Here is a 21,987-nt window from a genome sequence, read left to right as displayed (position 1 = left end):
TAGACCTCTCCCTGTTTCACCGATTGTGCCCGGTGATTTTTGTGATAATTTAATACATTGGCAACGAATTCGTATTCCATATCGTTTCATTTATGTACCTTGTATTTCTAAATAATCACGCTCACATGTGCTCTGCCAGAAAAACAAATGAAGTCTGTCATTTATGGTTTTAATCCAAAGTGTGATCTATAATTTTTATAATAAAAGTACACGCTAAAAGCAGGCCATTAAGTTTTTTCATTTTATTCAAATCTTAATATGAAACAGTAGATAATATGAAAAACATTCCTGTTGTTCATTTGTGGAATTTTTCTATACTCCTGTGTCATAGATAGGGCCATTGTTATTTATTTTTCAGATTCAGATTTCATATTTATTTTTCAGATTTTATTCGCATTTTGCTCATTTTGTATTGTTTGACACGCCTTATTATATGTAATTAGCTAGGAAATGCAACTAATATTTTATTGAACAACTAATTTCCTATGCAAATTTGCTGTAAAATCTAATATATCTTGTTAAGTCATAAGTGTAAAAGCCAGTGAAGGATTTAATGGATTGCGGAGTCCTTGGCAGGGCACTTTATGAGGTCCCTTTTCTAATAAATTGATTAATTTATTTTCGCATTTCAACACAGATTATATTTATTTTATATTAAAAACTACATTTTATTAACTTTAGGAAAATGTATCGGTTTTTGTTTATCTATTATTACACCAGGCTGCCTAGAATCTATGTTTATATTCAAAATTTTTGAAAGAAATGTTTGGTTTTATAAATAACTTGACAGTTATGGAAATACAGGGAAACATACAGGGACCCTGTACAATTATATTCGATGAAGTGTTACCATTATCCTAATATTTTGTAAATCATAGAATTTATATTTTTACAAGCTTATTTATTTGGTAAATAAGGAAATAAAGTTTTAAGTCGAAATTGGGGCTTCCTTTCACCTTAATCTGCGAAATCGGAAATCCGTCACAGTGTAAAACTTTTTGCTTTAAAAAGCTTTAAAATCACTGCTTTTTTTATGAAATTTAATAGATGAATTTTTTTCTCTGAAGAGTAACAAAAATAATATAAAAGTACCTTTTTGGAATTTCCAAGTTGAAATATAACGTTTATTTATTTTTATTTCTTTCGCGATAATTGTTGATGATAAAATAAAATAGAATAAATTGCCACAAATTGAAATTTCTGATAAAACTGATATCCTTAAAGCCATTGAATAGAATTATTTTACAGAATTATATTCTGTTAAATCATTTTAAAGTCTATTTTTTCTTAATTTCAATGCATTTTATATTTGAACGCGAGTAATATACGAAATAAATTTTCAGGAGAATATGAAACCCTGTCAATAATTTCCTAAGTCATACATTTAAAATTTATTACATTTTTTTTTCAAAACTCGTAATCGATTTTTTCAACATGCTTTCATTTTATGAAAAATTTGCTTCTCTTATTGCACTTTGTTTCACGATTATTTCATCTTAGAATCAATCGCTTATATTCGAAAACTAACATTAACCTTTTAAAAGGCCATTTTTTTTTCAGTCATGATATATTAAAATATTTCTGATTGAGATTGGGTTAAGAAAAGTGTTTAATTTAATTTATTAGATAAATTTAATTTGAATTTTTAATTAATCAAATTAATTAATTAATCAAGACACATCATTTTGAGTGAAATAAGAAATTGAAGCATATAGGATCTTGTCTTACTGAAAAAATTATGAGAACTGAAGACAACCTATATTACTTCATACAAAGATTGAGGAATTTGGAGGTACGTATACTTCCCATGGTCCTAGAAAGAGTTTACACATGATAGCATCCATACATAGTTCGACTATTGGTGGTGACTTAAAGAAGCGTCGCATAAGCCTAATCGGAATTGACAAACGCGTCCCTAACAGTTAATATTAAATGTAATTTAAAAAATGAATTGACCAAAATTGAAGAAATAGATGAAAATTATCTGACTGATATCATTCTGGATAAAATAAACAACAGATGAACTCATTTAAATCTTCATTTCGAGTTAAGTCCATTGCTGTACGTGCAACAAAATCGTGAGTCACACTGCAGTAAGCGGTACCTCGTTTTCCTGAGCACTTTTTCATTCGACTTATCGTCGAGTCCTTCTTGAAGTCGCGCCAATCTAAGTATATCCACAAAACCAAACTACCCAGGCTTCTTGCCTGCATGCGAAAATAACCCGTCTTTTTTTGTTTCTGTGTTTGCTTTGCTTACCTCAATCTTTCGCAGCCTGCAGAAGGAAGGTTGGCACGCTGGGAGGGAGAAGTAGCCACAGTCAAACCATCGACATAAGTCAAAGGTCAAAGAATCGCTCATAATCATCAAACCCTAAACGTGCTCCGTTTTTTGTTGCACTTCGGTCCTAGCTTCTGGAAAGACATAACAGAAAAATAACTTCTTTTTTTACTTTTTTTTTCTTTACTTGTGTGTGTGGTGTTGTCTGTGGATACTTCTACTTATCCAAACTGATTTGACTATTCTGTAATGACTTTGGAGATATTTGTTTTTAGAAATTTTTAGTTTTTTTTATACAGCAAGACGTTAAAAAAGGTAAGAGATTTTGGAAATATTTTTGCAAAATTTTCGAAACATTTAAGCTATTAACAATTTTTCATGTATTCTTAATTTTCATTTTTAATGCGCATTTTATTGTCATCAGATTTTATAAGCATTTGTACATTAAAAAAAGGAGAATGCCACAGAGAATTGCCCTACATCATGAAAGAAAATGCATGCCAGAAATGAATTTTTGTTTGTTCAGCAGTTAAAAGAAAGATTGCGTTTGAGCAGTTTGTTCATAAATTTTTAATGGGTTAAATTAAAGTATATGAAATATACACCTAACTGATTTTTAATAGAGATAAATTATTAATTATGGTAATTTAACTGCACTTTATAAGTTAATAATTGACAAGTTTTTGACTGTTTGGCACTATTTGGCAGAAAAATTCTTACAGTGCATTTTAGTTTTACGATTAAATACTATTCTTTTTACTCGTGAATATTACTTCTATTAAAATAGTATAATTTTACAATAACCGTAGGAAATGTTTTATTCGTTAAATTAAATATTTTAGAAACCATATTTATTACTTTATGCCAAAAGTAGGATTTTTATATAATTTCGTTTTGTTTACTAACCATTGTTATGCATTTATTTTTCATTTAGATTCTCAATTAATTTGTTTTATATTTTATTTGTTGTTCATATAACTGAAGTTTATATAAAAATATCTGGTATCTGATAGTAAAATTTGTATTGAATTTGAAGAAATTTTCATCTAATTATAAAAATTTAGTTAAGAGTAAAAATAGCGGTTCTAAAAATAGATGCTACTGAAGTTTATATTGCTATCAAGTGAGGTTTGGTAACGTTTGATTCTGATGACAATTTCAAATATTTGTTAGAAATGAATTTATGATGCTGCTAAAATATATTGATTGTATGCAAATGACTTTAAAAATTTAATCAATAAATAATTAGTTTTTTAGAATTAGTATTTAATTGACATTTTGATAGAAAATTTTATTTTAAATTAATTGAATGGACGTAATATAAAAGTTTTACTTCTCAGATATATGTTTAAAATTGTAAAAAGTTTAGACAAACTCATCAAATTAATAGGTTAAAAATGTTACTGCAAACTAATTGCTTTAATATGTAAATGTTTATGCACGGAAGACTATGCTAAATTGCTTATGTATCATACTTGATGAAGAATCACTTAATTGCTGCAGAACTCATTGAGTCTAGATCTACATTATTTAGTATGTACTTATTATTTCGATAGTAGACACTCAATAAATAAATTATTTTTCAAAATTTTAATATGATTTTTTATTAAAAAAATTAATCGAAAATTCACTATTTATCCACAACAAATTCGGAGTTTTTCAAAATTTAAGAAATTAATTTTTAAATTATCTAATTCTATTTTCGCTTATCTAATTTTTATTTTTTTTGTCTAAATTCAATAAAAAAATTTAAATTATAAATATATTTTATTATAACATTTTTCATTAGTTAGTCATTGCGTTTACACCCATGCATTTTCTTGTGCATGCATGCTATAGTTTCTAAAATTAAAAAAATATATATATTTAAAACGCTTTATAGATAGACGAATTACAATTACAAATGATCTTGTTTTGGTGTTTCAGATTAGAGTTCCAAACTTCTCTAATTTTTTATTAAATCTGGCACTGAATTTTCATAAAGAATTGTTTGATATTTTCATACCAAAAAACTATCAAATATGAAAAAAATTAATTAGCCATAAATGTCATCAAGTTATGAAAAAATTTAATTGACTAGTTAAAAACTCGTACAATTTAAATGCAGTCTTTTCTTATTTTATTTGCAGCCATAAAAAGTTATTTTGAACTATGATTTCTCTTGTTTTCTGATTCTAATGTTATTGTAACGTTTCGTAAATTTTTATCTGTTTATTTAATAACGAAATGGAAAAGAAAAAAAATTGTTTGGAACTTTTAACTTGATATTAATAAACTGCTTATATTGATAAAATCAAAGACTAGATTGCCACTGATTTATAAATATAACCAATTCTTTACTTATTTGTACAGATGATCTTCCAGATATTGTAATTTAACAGCATATATTATTTGTCAAATTCACTTAAATATAAAATATCTTACATAATATTCCCGGGAAAAGTTTCATTGCATGGAATTTCAATGTAATGCAGTAACATTTAATTTAATTTGAGTTCCATTATCACATCACTATTACCATGCATATATAAATATATCCCTTTAATGATGAAGTATAGCATTTAATGTTTATATTCGAGATAAGGAAAAACTATACATAAATTTTATTTTTTATATTCTTAATATTAAAAAGTATAAGCTAAAATATTATACTACACAAAATTTTAGAAAAAGGCTAAATTAGCTGAGTTTTTTTTTTATCCGTGATTTTTTATTTGATTTTACTTCAAGTGATGATTAATTCTAAGAAGGGTTTCACCTCTCGTAAAAATTAATACCATAGAAGAATAATTTTAAACAATTTAAAAAAAAATATATTTATTATTTTATTTCCGAATTCAATTTGTTGTGCAAAGATCCTAAGTAGAAGTAAATTAACTGTGTTTCTGAAAAAAAATCCTACACTTGGTGACAAAGAAGAATTTATACGCACCTTACCAGAACGTATTTACACTTTCACACATATAGCTAAATAAACAAATTTGATATAAAAAGTAACGTGAGGAAAACTTTTTCTTATTTAACTTTTTTTCTATTTTTTGAAAATAATTTCAAATAATATTTTTATATTGTGCAAAAAGAGGGAAAATATCAATCATGTTCATCAGTTTAATTATTAAGCCTCAATAATTCATTCACTTAATAATACATTTACAGTTATTTTTTAGAAAAATATCGCATTCCAAAATTTATTTAAAGGAAAGAAATTCGAATTCGACAAACGAATGACATTTTGGATTGATGAACGAGAGTTCCAATTTTAAGTCGCACCTTAGTAATAGCATAATGGCAAAACCAAGACCAATATTGTGTAGTGATAAAATGTAGTTTAGATATTTAAGAAAACCTAAGATATTTTTCTTTTTTATTTTTTTAAAAACTATACATTAGTTTTTAAAAATATAGTTTTTATGAATATAAACAGTACTGTTTCAAAAATCGTGAACAAGCAAATATATATTTTAAATTATCTATTCTGAGCATTAGAAAGAATCGTATTATTTTTAGTTTTGATTTTTTTATACTTTTAATAGTTCTCTACAACTTTATATTTTTCTCCTGTCACATATTTTTCTGAAACAGAAACATTAATGCCGCAATTTGCTCCAGATGGCATTATATACAGTCTTATCGCATAGAGCCTAGTCATTTTACTATACCTAGATACCACTTTTATGAATATATATGTAACCATATAATTTTTGAAGCAGAATCGTGGCCGAAGACACTTTGAATTTTTAATTTCGTTTTATTACATCCCGTGAGGCATGATTCATGTATAAACAGCAGCGACGAGCATACCAATACAGAACAACACAGAGAGAAATGAGGGAAAAGCCAATGAAAGATTTATCCCTGTGATTATATATTGTAAGATTTTGATAGGGATTTCTCTACACGCGTCGAATTAGGTAAGGGAATTATAAGGATCTTTTAGAAGAATTTGTTTAGGTCAGCAATTTTTTATCTCTTCACTCGGAGCGTGTGAAACTAAGTATTTTTACAAAGCTTATGTTGAATAAATTAAATAAAAAAAGTGGAATGGAATCAGAAAATAAGAGAATATTTTAGAATAAAGTTGATATGGGCTAAATTAAACTGAAAGTTAGGAAATTAATTAAGTTTAAATTAGATTTTAAAATATCATTACATACATATATAATAATCTTTAATGATAGGCATTAGTTTCAACCAGTTGGCGTATATAATTACACGGTCTGTAGTTTAAGCATCATTAAAACGATGCCATATGGTAATTCAAATATATATTCTTTGTATATAAACTGCGAATTGTAAGGTGCATGGCAATTGCATATATCCTATCAGCTATGTGACAAAGATTTTCTCCTTCAATCTGTATAAATCTACTAGAAATTATTATAAAGGTAATCATCCACAGTCGTCCTCATTCTATGTTTCTTTTCAAGTCAAAAGCACTTTAATACCTTCATTTTATATTAAAAGGAACCAAAAGTTTTATTCAGTTTAGAATAATTATTCAGGTTGCTTCATTATTGTCATAAAGAATTTTTAATTAATTTTTTAATGACAACTTCTTGATGCTAAATAATGAATAAAACATAAGTAATGTAAAATTTCCAAGTCAAATGTTGTTTGAAATTATTTCAGAGACCCTAGGTTTAGGAAATCCTGGTATATAATATCTATTTAATTATTTTGTAAAATGACTACAAATCAATACATTTAGTTTCTTCAGATATAAATGGTTTCGAAACTGTTTCATTTGGCATGTATTAAGACAATGTATTGCATGTGAATCTTATTGTCTAATCTGAAATAATCTTGAAAATAAAAAAAGAGCCACACAACTCACAACTGGCCAATAGAAAGAGATACTATTCCAAAATGCATGATTAAATTATTTTCATGTGACTAAGCTAAACACAAAATAAGCCGTACTCTGTCCGAAAATATACCTGCAAGTTACTTAAGGAATGCACAAACAGCATACAAAAACACCTATACAGCGAAACAATTGTCTCTTAGCAATTGTTCTGTATGGAAGACATCATTTTAATCGACCATTTCTAGAAGTTAACCATGGCTTTCAAAAAGATTTTGCTTTCCAAAATAATCTTGAATTTGCTGACCTGCATAATCAAAAGAAAAAGACATTTTGTTTGTTGTGGTTATTTTTTTACTACAAAATTTTAATTGCAGTCGCAAGATCATTGTGTCATTTCTCAGTAATCGTCGTTTTCTTGGACTTTCTTCAAGATGGTGAAATAGCTATTTTATGTTAAAAGTTATTCGGGCAGCTTGCCAGAATTAAAAACGTAGTTGTCAATCCGTAAAATTTAATTATCTCTCGAGTTATTTTTGAAATCTTTTAACCTATTAACTACTTTTGATTTAACATTTAAAGCCATACTTACTCAATGTTTTGACTTACATGTTTTTAAAAAGATCTAGAATGTGAAATACATTTGCATAAATTATTTAATAATATCTTGTTATAAGTGTGAAATGAAAGAAACCAGACGAAATATTGGTGGAATGTAAGCAAACGAAATTACAACTAATCACATACAATTGCGAAAACCGGATGCATGTATTTGCTTTTAATAATGAAATACAATAATTTCATTAAAAAAAAGTTGAAATAACAGGATTCTAAAAATAATGAAAGTAAACAATTTATGTGCTTCACAGTGCTGGACTGCGGACCAGGAAAAACGCATAAGTATAATGCGACATAAATTTATAATAAGCATACTCCAATACAAGTTTAAAATAAATGTAAGGCTATTGCATAATAACTTAAATCGAAGTGGCGTAATCGTTAGATTATTTCGAATCAAATTATGAAAACTATTTTTTTTACCAGGGAAACATGACCTAATGCACATGACCTTGAATTTTATGCATAAGAAGACTTGATCCTACCAAAAATTGCAGTCTGAAACTTCATAATATTGTTTCAAGTTTGATTCGATTATCTTTATTTCATTAAAAAAATCTTTTTATTTATCTTGCAACGATAATATGTACACAAAAAATGCATTTTTAATATTGTCGAATCATGAATGTATAAATGAGCTGTAAATTATATTGAAAAATAATTTTAATTATATTTAAAAATTAAGAAATAAAATTTAGGCTCTAATTCAAATGTTAAAGTGGTTTAAAAGTGTTTTAGGACTATAATGTTTTCTGAATGTATGGAAGGAAAATTAAAATCGAATTATTTTTATTTGAAAATAAGAACAAAATTGAGAATTCATTTTTAATAGATACCTATTACCTATGAACAAATTACTTACTAAATTTGGTTACTCTAGGTCCAACAATATGCTATACAGCGTCTTGAACGAATTTTTTGATCGTGCCTATTGGAAGCCTAAATTTACTAACAGTACGTCAGTCTCAGAAATTATCATATTAAAAACTGCGCAAAATAAAACAAAATTCGTATAAATACCTTGTGATATTTACAGCAACTTCAAAGTTCATAGCTGTCTGTAGTGAAGTTTATGTTTGGAATCAACGTTCTATTGCCGCTAATTTGTTGCCAATATAGAAAACAAAAAATCAAGTTTTATGAAAATAATAGTAATCTATCAAATTGTTTAAATGTATAAATACTAGTGCATTTTAGTAATTTGATTTTATTAGAGAAAAATTATTTAAAAATGATTTGTAAATAATTATTTAAAGAATAAAGTTTAGTTTAAATATGTTGATTTCAATTAATAAAAAAGACTTATTTTAAAATGAATTTAAAGACTGAAAATTGGTTTCTGTTTAATTATATTTTTCTCCGAATGCGAACAAATGATTTTTATTTATTTATTATTTGAGAAAAAAATATTTTGCATAAGATATTTTTATCGTTTGGTTTAATTTATATTTTTCTCCGAATGCGAATAAATGATTTTTATTTATTCACTATTTGAGAAAAAAATATTTTGCATAAGATATTTTTATCGTTTGGTTTAATTTATATTTTTCTCCGATTGCGAATAAATGATTTTTATTTATTTACTATTTGAGAAAAAAATATTTTGCATAAGATATTTTTATCGTTTGGTTTAATTTACAACTGCGCATTTCGGATGATATCATCTCTTTGTTATGTTATACATATTTTTTTAAATTGGTAGAATATGTATTCATAATGTTTTGCTTTTGATGCGATCAAAATATTAAGAGAATTATGTAAGTCTATGTTTTGTGAAATTTGTGTTACATTTTTTTTTTTTTTCATTTTGATATTCCATTCTAAGATGTCAAAGTCTACAATTTAAATTCGTTGACCTAATTAATTTCCCAATTCAATTCCATCGTTTTTATTATTCAACTAATTCAGTATCAGTTTGAATGGTTATTAAATTTTTGGCTGCAACTTAAAGAGCTTATATTCTTTTTTTATTTAATTTTTTAATTAATTTAAATAATAATTTTAATAATTAAGATGATCTTTATTCAGCAATTTAACTTAAGTCTGAATAAATAGTCGAGGAATATAAGAAAAAGTAAAACAAAATTGAGTATCCTATTTGTTCTTCTATTTATTTTTCTGTTGCTGTCTTCATGTAGTTTCTGATACAATAAAAATGGTAAGGAAAGATGCTAATTTTTTTAAAATATTTATTCTACTAACCTCAATAGACAAACTAACATCTATATTTTAGGTTTTTTCTTAATGTTTAAATAGCACTATGATTCTAAATGATGTGAACTAATGAATGCGAATGTTGCAATTAAAAATAGAAATTTTCTGAAAATTAAAAATAGAAATTAAAATTAAAAATTTTGTGACATAAATATGTTAATCTATTTTTGAAAATCACTCATAAATGATTATCCCATGGTTTACATGGTTGATGAAAACATTATTTTATGGAATCTTTATATTTTGTCGAAGAGGAGATTAATTTGTGGTCTATTTGATATTAATTATGATTTTTTTGTTTCGAAATTACATGAAGATTATCTAGGAATATATTTCAATATTCGGACCGTGGGCACATAAGTGGAAAAATATTTTGATATGACTGATAGCTCACTAGATTTGCTTACACTGCTATCTTTGATAAAATCTAGCCCATAATCTGTGTTTTTTTCTGTCGTGTCGCTATGCCGAGATTTGAATAACTGAGTCACAAAGATTTGGGTTATAGAATAATTCAGTGTTATAACTATATCATAAACAACTATATGTTTATCTATGTTCATTGTAATGCCAACATAGATAAAACGTACAATTGCTTACTTGTACAATCTTTCTCTTTTTTAAATATGATATTAAAATTTTTTGTCAAGAATAATGAATGCTGTATATAATAATTGTTTAAGCGTAATTATTGCAGAACTAGTGAACTCACAATAAAATAGTATTTAAAAAGTTGTCAAACTTAACCTGGTATCAAGTATTAAATCTTTCATAAGATACGCAATCGGTCATTTCATCGCTGTTGTAGTACTTATAGATGACATTGCATCATCATTAAAAATGAGCAAACAATTTTGAAATGACATTACACCCTCATTAAGGATGACCTAACGATTTTGTAATTAATCACATTTAAATTGAGCTTTTTCTCATTTTTATTTTGCAAATGTTGTCTCGAATAAAACCAATGACAGTTTTTAAATGGACAACAACATAGTTCAAAATAAAAATTTTACGTTCTTTAAATTTTATACCATTTTTACATTTTAATACATTACTGTATCTAAAATTTGTGTCATTTCAATCTTTTAAACATGTATTTTTTCTAAAATTTATTACATAAGATTCTAGGTATTCACAATTAACATTTATTTGAATGATTAAGAATGCAATGCGTCTACCCCCCCCCCCACGTTTTGTGATGTAGAAGTTTCGAGAAGGTATGCTGACTCAGATCTCATCCTCGTCGTCTTCAAAAGGACTAGGTCCGTTTCTAAATAGTAATCTTGTATTTCAAAACTATTAGTATTATAGTATGATTCAACTATCATAATTAAACGTTTGGGTCATGTGAGTATCATCGAGAATCAAAAGTTCTCAAATTAGCAAGGAATGGAAGTTTGAAGAGTGTGGTCTTGCTTAGGCGTAACCTTATTTATTTTTCCAAAAAAGATACAGTCATGTAGAAATTATCCGAACACTTCTTATTGCTCTCAATCTATCTGTAATAAAAATATGTCACTTAACTTGAGAGTATGCCTTCTTTAAAAATGTATACACTCCATTCCCAAAAAAGACCATCTGCTTATCTAGATTTGCATAATCTAATATTTAGGGGCTGTTTCAATGTAGTGCAAATGTAGTAAGAAAGTCCCTATTTTCTCATTAAACTTCATTCAAGTCTTCGTTTCTGTTGTTTAGTCATCGTATCTTTAGTCACCTAACGAAGAAACATAACTAAAAAAAATTCTATGTTTTTATTGGAGCGCTTGATTACAGAAAGTAATATTAATAATATAAATAATATTAATAATAATACTCAAACACTTAACTCCAGATATATTATTTAAAATACTCAAAATTCAGCATAAACTCAAAAATAAAATAAAACAAGTTTAAACAAAACAATTTTTGGTGTAGCTGAAGAAATAAAGATGGATATTTATTTTCTTAAGCAATCTTTTATAACTGATTCAAAATTAGAATCATGCTGCTGATTTGCGTATTCAAGTTTCTGCCAAACAATATTTTAAATAATTTTTATGAATGTTTTTAAATTTTTATAATTAAATACTTTTTTTACCAAAAGGAATATTAAATAATAAAAACTAGTTAATCAAATAATTTTCAAGCTTTTAAAAAAAATGTTTCACCAAAGTTTAATCAGATTATTTTATTAACAAAGAACATGCTTTAATTTAACTTTATTCAATAAAGACGTATACATTTATGAATTTAATAATATATAAGTTCATACATTGGACAGAATTTTGCTTTTTTTATATTTGCTCTTTTTGCCTATTTTAATATTTACTCTTTTTTATTAATTAAAGATTTCGCAATACATTTTTACAACAATATTTGGCTCTAATTTCCCTTGAGTTGTTAAGAGACATAGAATCTGTTATATGTGTGTATGTATCAATTTATTTATTTTTACTGTCACCTTTACATTTATTTTAAAAACATCTAAATCAATGTAATACGACATGCTTTATCTTCTATTTGGGTGTAATTATTTTTTATTACTACCAGCGAATCCTTTTGCAAAGTCGAGATGATTCTCTCGTTCTCCAAAGGAAACGAAAACAATATATATATATATATATATATATATATATATATATATATATATATATATATATATATATATATATATATATTATAGCCATATATATATATATATATATATATATATATTATAGCCACATATCTTAAAAACTGCAGAATGAAAACGAATAAAATTTAGAGTAGCGATGTTTTAAGTCTTGTTCCTTCAGTTAACATAATTTTATTTTGTTTTTATTAACAAAAATTTTAGTTTATAGATGTTAATAAAATTATGAAACACATTTTCATATTTCTAAAACGTCTCGTTTATTAAGTATTTTAATGTGAAGTACGAATTATCCTTAAAAAAAATTATTATGCCTTGAAATGTATTGAAAATAAAAGAGAATTCTCAGTGCTTACATTAAGAATTTTAATTTTGAACTTCTATAATTCATCTACTGTTTGCTCAGTATTTATAAAATATTACATTACTATTTTAATCTGGAGAATTCGTATACATATCAAAATTGGGTTTTGTTATTTGAAAAAACTGCATTTTTGTAAATCTAAATAGCAAGATGAACTCTTGCATGAAATTTTTTTATATACTTATAGGAAATATGTATCTGAACAGATATATATTCTGTACATATCTATATGAACAGATATTTGCAGTTTTTTTGGGAGATAATTTGTTTGAGAGTACTCAGTTTGTCGGACTGCATGTCGAATTGTTAAATAATTCCTTACACAGTTATAAAGATGATATAATTTAAAATAATTTTTTAGCAAACTTTATAAGAAATTTAAGAATAAAATTCATTAAATATTAAAATATTATTACTTTGAATGTAATTCATACTGTTCTGAAACTTTTCACGCTTATAACTTATATTTTCTATATTTTTTCCCACACAAGTGTATGAATAAAGAAAATAAGTGGAAGTAAAATAACCTCATTATGTTTAAATGTAAAAAAATTAAACAAGGGAAAAATCAGCATTTTTTTAGTGAAAAATAAAAGAATTATTTTACTGTTATTTGTTTGATTTTGGTAAATGTTGTAAATGAAATTGTTTTCATTAGTTTTTCTTTTGATTTGCTATTAATAATTTAACAGGGATTTACAGCTGCCAAAAGTTTTGTGACCTCAATTCAACCCAAGGTTAATGATTTACACGCTGCCGTGTAAGAAAACATTTAATCCTATAATATGTCACAATGACAGCTGCAGCAACTCGTTTCTTTTTTTAGATTGTTTGCACTAATTCTGAAAAATTGATAAGAATTTTTAAAAATATTCATTAAAATTTCTATAATACTAGCAATTTATAAAATGATATATGGTGAGCATTTAATATGAAAATGAGTTGGAAATTGCGAAGTTCTAAATCACTATCATAAAATAAATTTAGTTAGAAATTTTTTAAATTTTAAAAACGGTTATCAGTGAAATATTTTTAAAATATCAATATGCACGAAAGTCAAGCATTTATTTATAAAATATAAAGAGAGAGAAAATGTTGAAAATTTTAAAGAGCATGACTTCAAGATTTCGATGAATCTCTATGCTTCAAGATTTTCCAAAAATCCAAGATATCATTTTTGAAATTGAGTATAAAAACAAAATGGAATGAGTTATATGAATATGAATTGGCACGTAGTCTTCTCATAAATAAAATATTATAAATTTCAAAATTTGAATATTGAGTATTTCAAATTTTGAAATACTCAAGCTAGATAAATGAAATTTGGAAGGCGATCTGAAAATCAGAACTGTAAACTTTTACCGAGCTTTAATTTAATGCATCAAAAGTTAGGTATCTATAAAGCAAATTCGATTTTCTTCACTAAATTGCGAGACGCAAAATGCGTTATAATGAAGTCATATATAAAAAAATAAATAATATTACTGTTCGTTTTTTTAATCATTCTTCATCGAAACATACAGTGATTCCCAAAAGTGTCTGCACATCTACAAATTTTAATGAAATATTGTTCTATCCACTATTAAAAAATTAATATTTCATAGCTCAGTTCTGGAATATATGAATTAAATCCAGAACTTTTTGTTAACAAAACTTCTAAACAATTTTAAGAAAATACAATTATTTTTTTAATTAGTAATCACGCAGAAACAAGACTTTATCTCACAAAAGTCTCTTTACACTTTAAATAAATCTATATGCATTAAAATTATTACGATATTTTGGCCAATTAGTATTTCATAAGACATCTTGTAGCATCCTACTTTCAAATGTCTACGCTTAGAATGTGCCTGATTTTTTTTTTTTTGTTGTTGTTGTTGTTGTCGTTTTCGCATCAATATTCCTTTATTCTTATATCAATATTGTTTTTAGTTTTATTTTCGTATTAATGTGGTATCCTCATATTCAAACTTGCAATATGCTTTATTAGGCATATTAGGGATTGTCTACGATTCAGATTTCGTAGACAGTTATAAAGGACCAGAGGCGAACATTGAAAACAGGTGTTAAGGATCTTTATCGTAATAAAAATAAAACTATTTTTAATATCCACATTTTCAGTTGGTAGTTCTATGTTGTCTGTTAAAATATATAAATAAAAGGCGTGATTTATTATTCCATCAATAAAAACCTTAACTAATCCAGATGCTAATGTGCGCCCCCCCCTTCCACAGACATAAGAACAGATCCACTCCCTTCTGCACTATTCCGATTTTTTTTTTTTTTTTAAGATTAAATTCCTCGTGTTTTTTTTTTTTTTTTTTTTTTAATCTCCACACTATTATACCCACAGTGGAACCAAAAATGGTAAATTTGCTTTCATCTGAATATAAGAAATTATTCCAACATATTTTAAGCTTATTCATCATTGAATTCGCGAAGGAGAGCTTAAGTTCTTTTTACTTTTTCCTTTAATCTAAAAATCTCCATGCTGAATATCCCTAATCCAGCTGATTTGAGGATTCGTGAAACAGCTAAAGGTGAAATTTGAATTCAAAAACTCTTTGTGAGCTCTGCAGAAATCTTTGTTGCACTAAAACGTGGAATTTTCACAAAAAATTATAAATCTCCTCTTACGTTAAATTAACTTTGATGACTGACCTTTTCTTACCAAATTTTCGATTCGATTTTTATCTTTAAAACGTTTTATCTCATATCGCACTGTAGAACTAATTTAGCAATATACCGAATTGATACAACATATAAATGCTGAAAATTAATCCCTTTTCAATATTCTGTCTTCTTGCATTTTCATTTTTATTAAAAATAAAATTGATGTTTTCCCTAATAATATGAAAAGAAATTCACATGAAGATGATATAAAAAAATATTTGGCTGCAAATTCGAATTCAATTTTAAGATACAGCGCTTTTCCTTTACAATTTAAAAGTGTACGGACACTTTTGAGAGTCACTCTGCGCATTATCATTTATTTAGTCAATTTATGGCACTTTTTGAAATTTTCTATTAAGAAAAGAAAAAATTTCCAATATGAAGCTAAAAGTTTTCTTATAGCCAAAAAAGTATAGTCCAGATTTTTTTTTCACATTTTGTATGTATATGCGATCATATATTCATACCTGCTATGAAAAAAAAACTATAAATATTTATTATTGGTAGTGAAAATTTCTTTTTTTCTTCCTATAATGGTATTTCGAAGAGTGAGATCGACATTTTTGCATATAAATAAGGATATATTGATTTATTTGATATCCATATAGAAATTTTATCGAATGTAATTGTTTAAAATATTTAAGCATTATTTATTAATTATTACTGTGTTTTACATATGCAATGGAAATCGCTATCATATTTGTAAAAAAATATACAACCGCATATATTTGCAATTAGGTTATTTAAATAAATAAACAATGACTGTAAATTTATTATTTCATATTATTTCTGAATTTTGTATACTAATTTAATTTTTTTTCGCTTATAAGTACCAAATTTTATACTGATTTATCATTTACTTCCTTATCGAAGTAGAGTTTTGACATTTTTCTTGTGTTTTCTTGCAGACAGTTGATAGATATTGTCGCTTCTTTAATACTTTCAGAACTTAATCTCCAGTTAATAATAAGTATTTAAATCTTGACTTGTTATGTGTTACGATATTTGGTAATAAATTTGAAGAAAAACTGAATGTTAGACCCAACATTCTTTATCATAATATGAATGAGGATTATGAAATATAAATTAAATTATGAATTATAAATTAAATATTAAAAAGCTGAAATTAATTCTAATAACGTAAATATAATTCCGATAGATAAAAATGTGTATTTTTAAAAATCATTTTTAATTATTAATAATGCTGTATTTGATGAAAATCAGGAGCCGCAAAATATAAAATTCTCACTCAAGCAAACGTATCAAACTCTACCAGACAAGCACAATGAGAGCAACAACAAACAAAAAGATATATCACATTGAATGTCATCTAAAAATACTACTTCCAGAACCCACGTGTTTCTACATCCCATCAGTGTTCCTTTAATAAACGACTTGACGGGGGAGACAAACTTGTAAGTCGATCCCCTCAGATCTGTTGGGTAGGAGGGCATTATTCCCGAGATTCATCCAGACGTCTTTGAACTTTCAGTATTTCCTGCACTCGAAAAACGACAAGCAGAGAGATTCACACGTAGCTGCCGAAAATATGCTCGAGAGGGCTTGTCAGCAAGAGGGAGGTGATTGTTCTTTCAAAAGTTCGACGAAACTCTTAGACACACAAAAGATTGCCCTGATAATTTATGGAACGAATCGATGCCTGGTGGCTGATAGCCAGTCTACTAATGTTAGTTACGAATACGTTAAGTCTTATTTTTATCTACAAAATGGTTTTATTACCTATTCAACATTCAACCAACTGTAAAGCCTGAGACTTCTTGTCCACAAATTATTCTTAAATGTGATTTATAATGCTTATTTTTGTCTATAAAATATATATTCACAGTTTCATTAATGTTAAGACCAAGAACACTTTTTTGCTGCTATTAAACTCAAATATGCCTTATGACGTCTAGATATTATCTAAAAGAATCATTATGAAACACAGGCATCCTATAAAGCATCTTTGCATTTTATAGAATGCTGAGCATTTTGAGGCATTTTTGAAATAGAGAGTCATTATATAGGTATTGTATACAATATCTAATCATTTTATAGATTGACAAATACTGTTTAGGCAAACTGTAATACAAAAATGATCATGGCAACGAGATTATTTAAATCTTAGTTTAGAAATGAAGCGTGTATAAAATATTTTCATAATCTTTACTAGCTTAGCCACAAAAGTTATGAATTTTTATGACATTTTGGGAATGCATGCTCATCATTGATTTCTAACACAACACTCCCAGCAGGTAAGAGAAATGGAATTCTTTTCGGTAAGCATGCCATAATCGTGTTGATTCAACCACTTTCTATTGGCTCTTATTCTTGCATCGGAAGTATTTTTCATACTTAGCCGTTTTGACATTTGCATTCCACAGAATTCCTTCGAAATGTGTGAAATATTTAATAATTTCTATTTTCTCCATTCTGTAGAATGCCTACTTTCATACATTGACGGGAACATATATATTACATTCAACTGGTTATAGAATCTAAAAACCATTTTTTGTTCAGTCACCAAAATGTTTTATGGTGCCTAATTTACAATTACAAAATGTTTTTATTGGATATTTGGTATTCAATTACATCTGCAAACTTTTTTTTTCGTTGCAATCAGTGTGAAATTGCTTTGAGATATCTAGATTTTCTGTACAAAAATATTTATTATATATGAGACTTTCAATTGATTGTAGAGTCTAAGAAATATATTTTACTGTCATGAGTTTCAAATGTGTTTTTTTTTTTTTTTGCCAAATGTTTTTGTTATATTTTCAGATTTCAACTAACTTGAGAATCAAATTTTTGTTTTCATTCAATTTATTTTCTGTTCTCTAAAGTAGTTACCTTAATATTAAGACATTTAAACGCGACATCATCTGCGGACAAAACAATTGTTATGAGTAGTTTATTTACTGATTACTTTATATTTGCATTTTTTTAGGATAAAATAGACATTATTTTAATATCATATTTGTATATCATGCCTTATAATTATTTACTGCATGTTTTACCTATTATATTCTATAATGTTTTATCTAAAAAGAATAATTTTTCAAGATTGTAGTTTAAATTTGATATTTGTTGGATTCATTGTTGGATTATATTGCTCAGATATTGTATTTGCATTTGATAATAAGAGACAATTGTATATCTAAGTTTCCTTTTATTAGTTTCTATTTGATATTTGTTGAATTTGTTATCAGATGACATTTCTCAAATATAGTACTTACTTTTTTTATGGGAAGTCCAAAATCTATATTTTAAGAGATAATAGTTTTTTCAAACCATTGAAAAAATAAATGATACATAATGCTATATTTTTCCAAAATTATTTATTATATTGCTGCATTGATGTATACTAAAATATTTATCTTACATTCATTTATACAGACTTAAAATTTAACACTCCTATTTTCGGAAGTTTATAATGCATACCTGTTATTCATACGAGTCTTCCAATACCCGTTCCAGGGATAATGTACATATTACAATAGGTTATTTAAAGGGCTGAATCAGAAATTAATAATGCATTTATTAAATTTTAAAAAATAGTGTGATGATAATTAATTAAAGTGTTTACGAAACTTTTTCAAAATTAACATTTTCTATACTAATACAAAATTACATTCTTGTAGCAACACTTGCATACCCGAGCAGCTACATTACGATTAGTTACAGTTAGCATTTCAAAATAATTTTCGTTTCTAAAATACAATATTTATAAGGATAATTTAAAATTAAGTACATAAATAGGAGCAAAAAAAATTTACTTTCGCAGATTTGCACTACTTTTCTGAGGTACAATAAAGTTTAGCCTTTCAAGCTTTTTCTTCTTTTTTATTAAGTCAAAGTTGCAACTGTGGACTAAAATAAACACCACAAGACAAGCCATAATGATTGAACAACATCTCTTTCAAGCCATAATGATTGAAGGATTAACTGCAAGACAAATATTTGCATATCATAGTTTCTCTGAATTGAATAAATTTTTATTTCTAAACAAATGATTCCATCTGAATTTGTGATAACCCTTTTAATATATATATATATATATATATATATATATTGTAAATTCAAGCTTTAAACTTTATGTAATGCAACTTAAAGTCATAATATCGACGTAAGACGTTCATATATTATATTATGAAATGTCGATTTTATGAAACTTTTGAATGAAAGAAATTTTATTAACACTTTCATATTATAGCCATGTCTTATGAAAATTTAATTAATTTATTAATTTATCTGCACAGAAGCTAAAATCTTTACATGCCATTGCCCATTTTATTTAATGAAACTTTGTAATTGGAAATACATGACTTGGTGCAATATTTGGGAAAATAAATGCTTTTTATCCTTTTTGAACATCCCACAATTGTGCTACATCTCTGAAATTAAAAAAAAAATTAATAATTACAGTGACACAACATCATGTGTATTTTCAACAGTGATATTTCAAATTGCATCCTTTCTTATTTTGGATGCCTGAAAAGGCCAAATTCTTCTCTACAAGCGTTGGTTCTTTTTTTCTCACAGTGGCGTATTACCAACTGGCAGACAGGACAGGCCAATTGGCAGGCAGAAGGTTGGACAGTTGCTTAAGACCACTAAGCTGAGAAGGGGGGGGGGTAGTAAGAAGGGCCATTAAAAATGGTATTTTCATAGCTTCCAAATTTATAAGTTTGTAGAAATATAAATTCTATAAGTGATGAAACATTAAGATGAATTAACAATTTATCAAACATAATTGGTCAGGTTTCTTTGCTCCTTATAATAACTTAGTTACACAATATCTATAAAACCGAACTTCAATAATATTGTATGCAAACATCGATGCCAGGCAGCCTGGAATCATAGTCTATCTATACTTATAATAAAGCTCAATGTGTGTGTGTGTGTGTGTTGGCGCTCTACAGGCCAGATCATTTGACATACAGCTATCAAATTTGGTACATGTATACCTTAGAGGTCGGGAATGTGCACCTGGGGTCCCTTTTTTGAAATTTTAATTAGAATTTTAATTATTAATTAAAAATTAACTTTGTTAATGACTAACTAAACATTGTTAATGAATCGATCTGTTCATGATGAATTTGAGAAATTTTTGTTGACAAATTCTTGAGATATTACATAAATTAAGAAAGATATTCTTTAGTGCCCGTAAAGTTTAAACGCTCAGTGAATCTATTATCACTAATCATATTATTAAAAAAAATGCTTTGTTTCAGTAAAAAATATTATTATATTAATTGCAGATTAATCATTTACACTTTTATTTAAAGCATAATTTCTACGAGGGGTAACATAAAATTAGAGAGATGCATATCACGCTATGACTGAAGGCCTTTATAATATTATGAGTGAATTATATGACTCTCAAAATTTGAAGTTTTAAAATATTTTGCTGAAGAATCTATTAAAGTTGGAATTGCGTAAAATATTTAATGGTATGACCGGGGTTTAACCCCCTGCTTTGTGCAATTTTTAAAAATCGCCAACAACGGCCTTGCGAAATGTTCAAAAGCAAAGGAGCAGATGTTCAATTATAGTGCATAATAAAGATTGCCAGCTTTGGCTCGTTATCGCAACTTGGCGAAGAAGGGGGTTACGCTCCAGTTCAACCTATTTAATTATTAAAATTTAAACGAACATTAAGATTGGCGAACCGGCTGGTCGCCAAAAGCGGCTAGTAAATAAATAAAAGCAAATACAAATTCATTGAGCTTGCTGCGTTACTTCTCAGCAGGTCCAGAACTTTCTCCAGAAAACCATTGGCATAAAAATGATTAATATCCCCTTTTCACATTCTTGATTGTTTGAATCCAAAGACGACATTTTAAAGTACAGAATTTTGGGTCATTCTTATTGCTTTTTCATCAGTTTTTTTAACGGATTTTGAATCATAGAAATAGTTCAGCTTTGCTCGATTATCTCAGATTAGTAACAACAACATATTTACAGACTTAAATAATTAGCTACATTAATCTAAAATAAATCATTAATATATTTAAAATCGGGTAAGATATGAAATTAAATTGATCATTTTATTAAATGAGACTCCTAATATTGTGTACTACCTAGGGCCGCCAAGTATCTAAATCCGACATAACTTTTTCATTTATTTACTGACTTCTGAGGAATGCAGAAATATCTAGAGAAAGAAGTTGTGTATGTATTCTCTTATAATTTCGAGTTTTACTTTAAAAATAAAATTCTGAAATGATGCTTAAATAAAAATGATGGGAATTAAAATAAGTATTTGATGGTGAAAAAAAAGTTGAGTTATAACAAAATTTTAAATATCCCCCCAATCATTTATTTAACACAAATATTTTAAATATTTTATGTAAAGTATAACACGTCAATTTTCAAGCGGCATCTATTTATCATATGCTATAAACTGTCACTGAT

General features: G+C 26.6%; 1 protein-coding gene across 2 annotated transcripts in view; it reads left to right on the top strand.

Moving 5' to 3' along the window:
* The first annotated feature begins 2,268 nt into the window (after positions 1–2,268).
* The window catches only part of LOC129971239 (E3 ubiquitin-protein ligase lubel-like), a 71,029-nt gene continuing 51,310 nt past the window's right edge, over positions 2,269–21,987 (top strand). For both annotated transcript variants that reach the window (XM_056084833.1, XM_056084832.1), the window contains exon 1: positions 2,269–2,595. The gene's annotated coding sequence lies outside the window, so the exon portion shown is untranslated. The remainder of the gene's footprint in view (positions 2,596–21,987) is intronic.

Source organism: Argiope bruennichi, chromosome 6, assembly GCF_947563725.1.
Source record: "Argiope bruennichi chromosome 6, qqArgBrue1.1, whole genome shotgun sequence".
In the NCBI taxonomy this organism is placed as follows: domain Eukaryota; kingdom Metazoa; phylum Arthropoda; class Arachnida; order Araneae; family Araneidae; genus Argiope; species Argiope bruennichi.
This window is presented reverse-complemented; position numbering and strand designations above follow the sequence as displayed.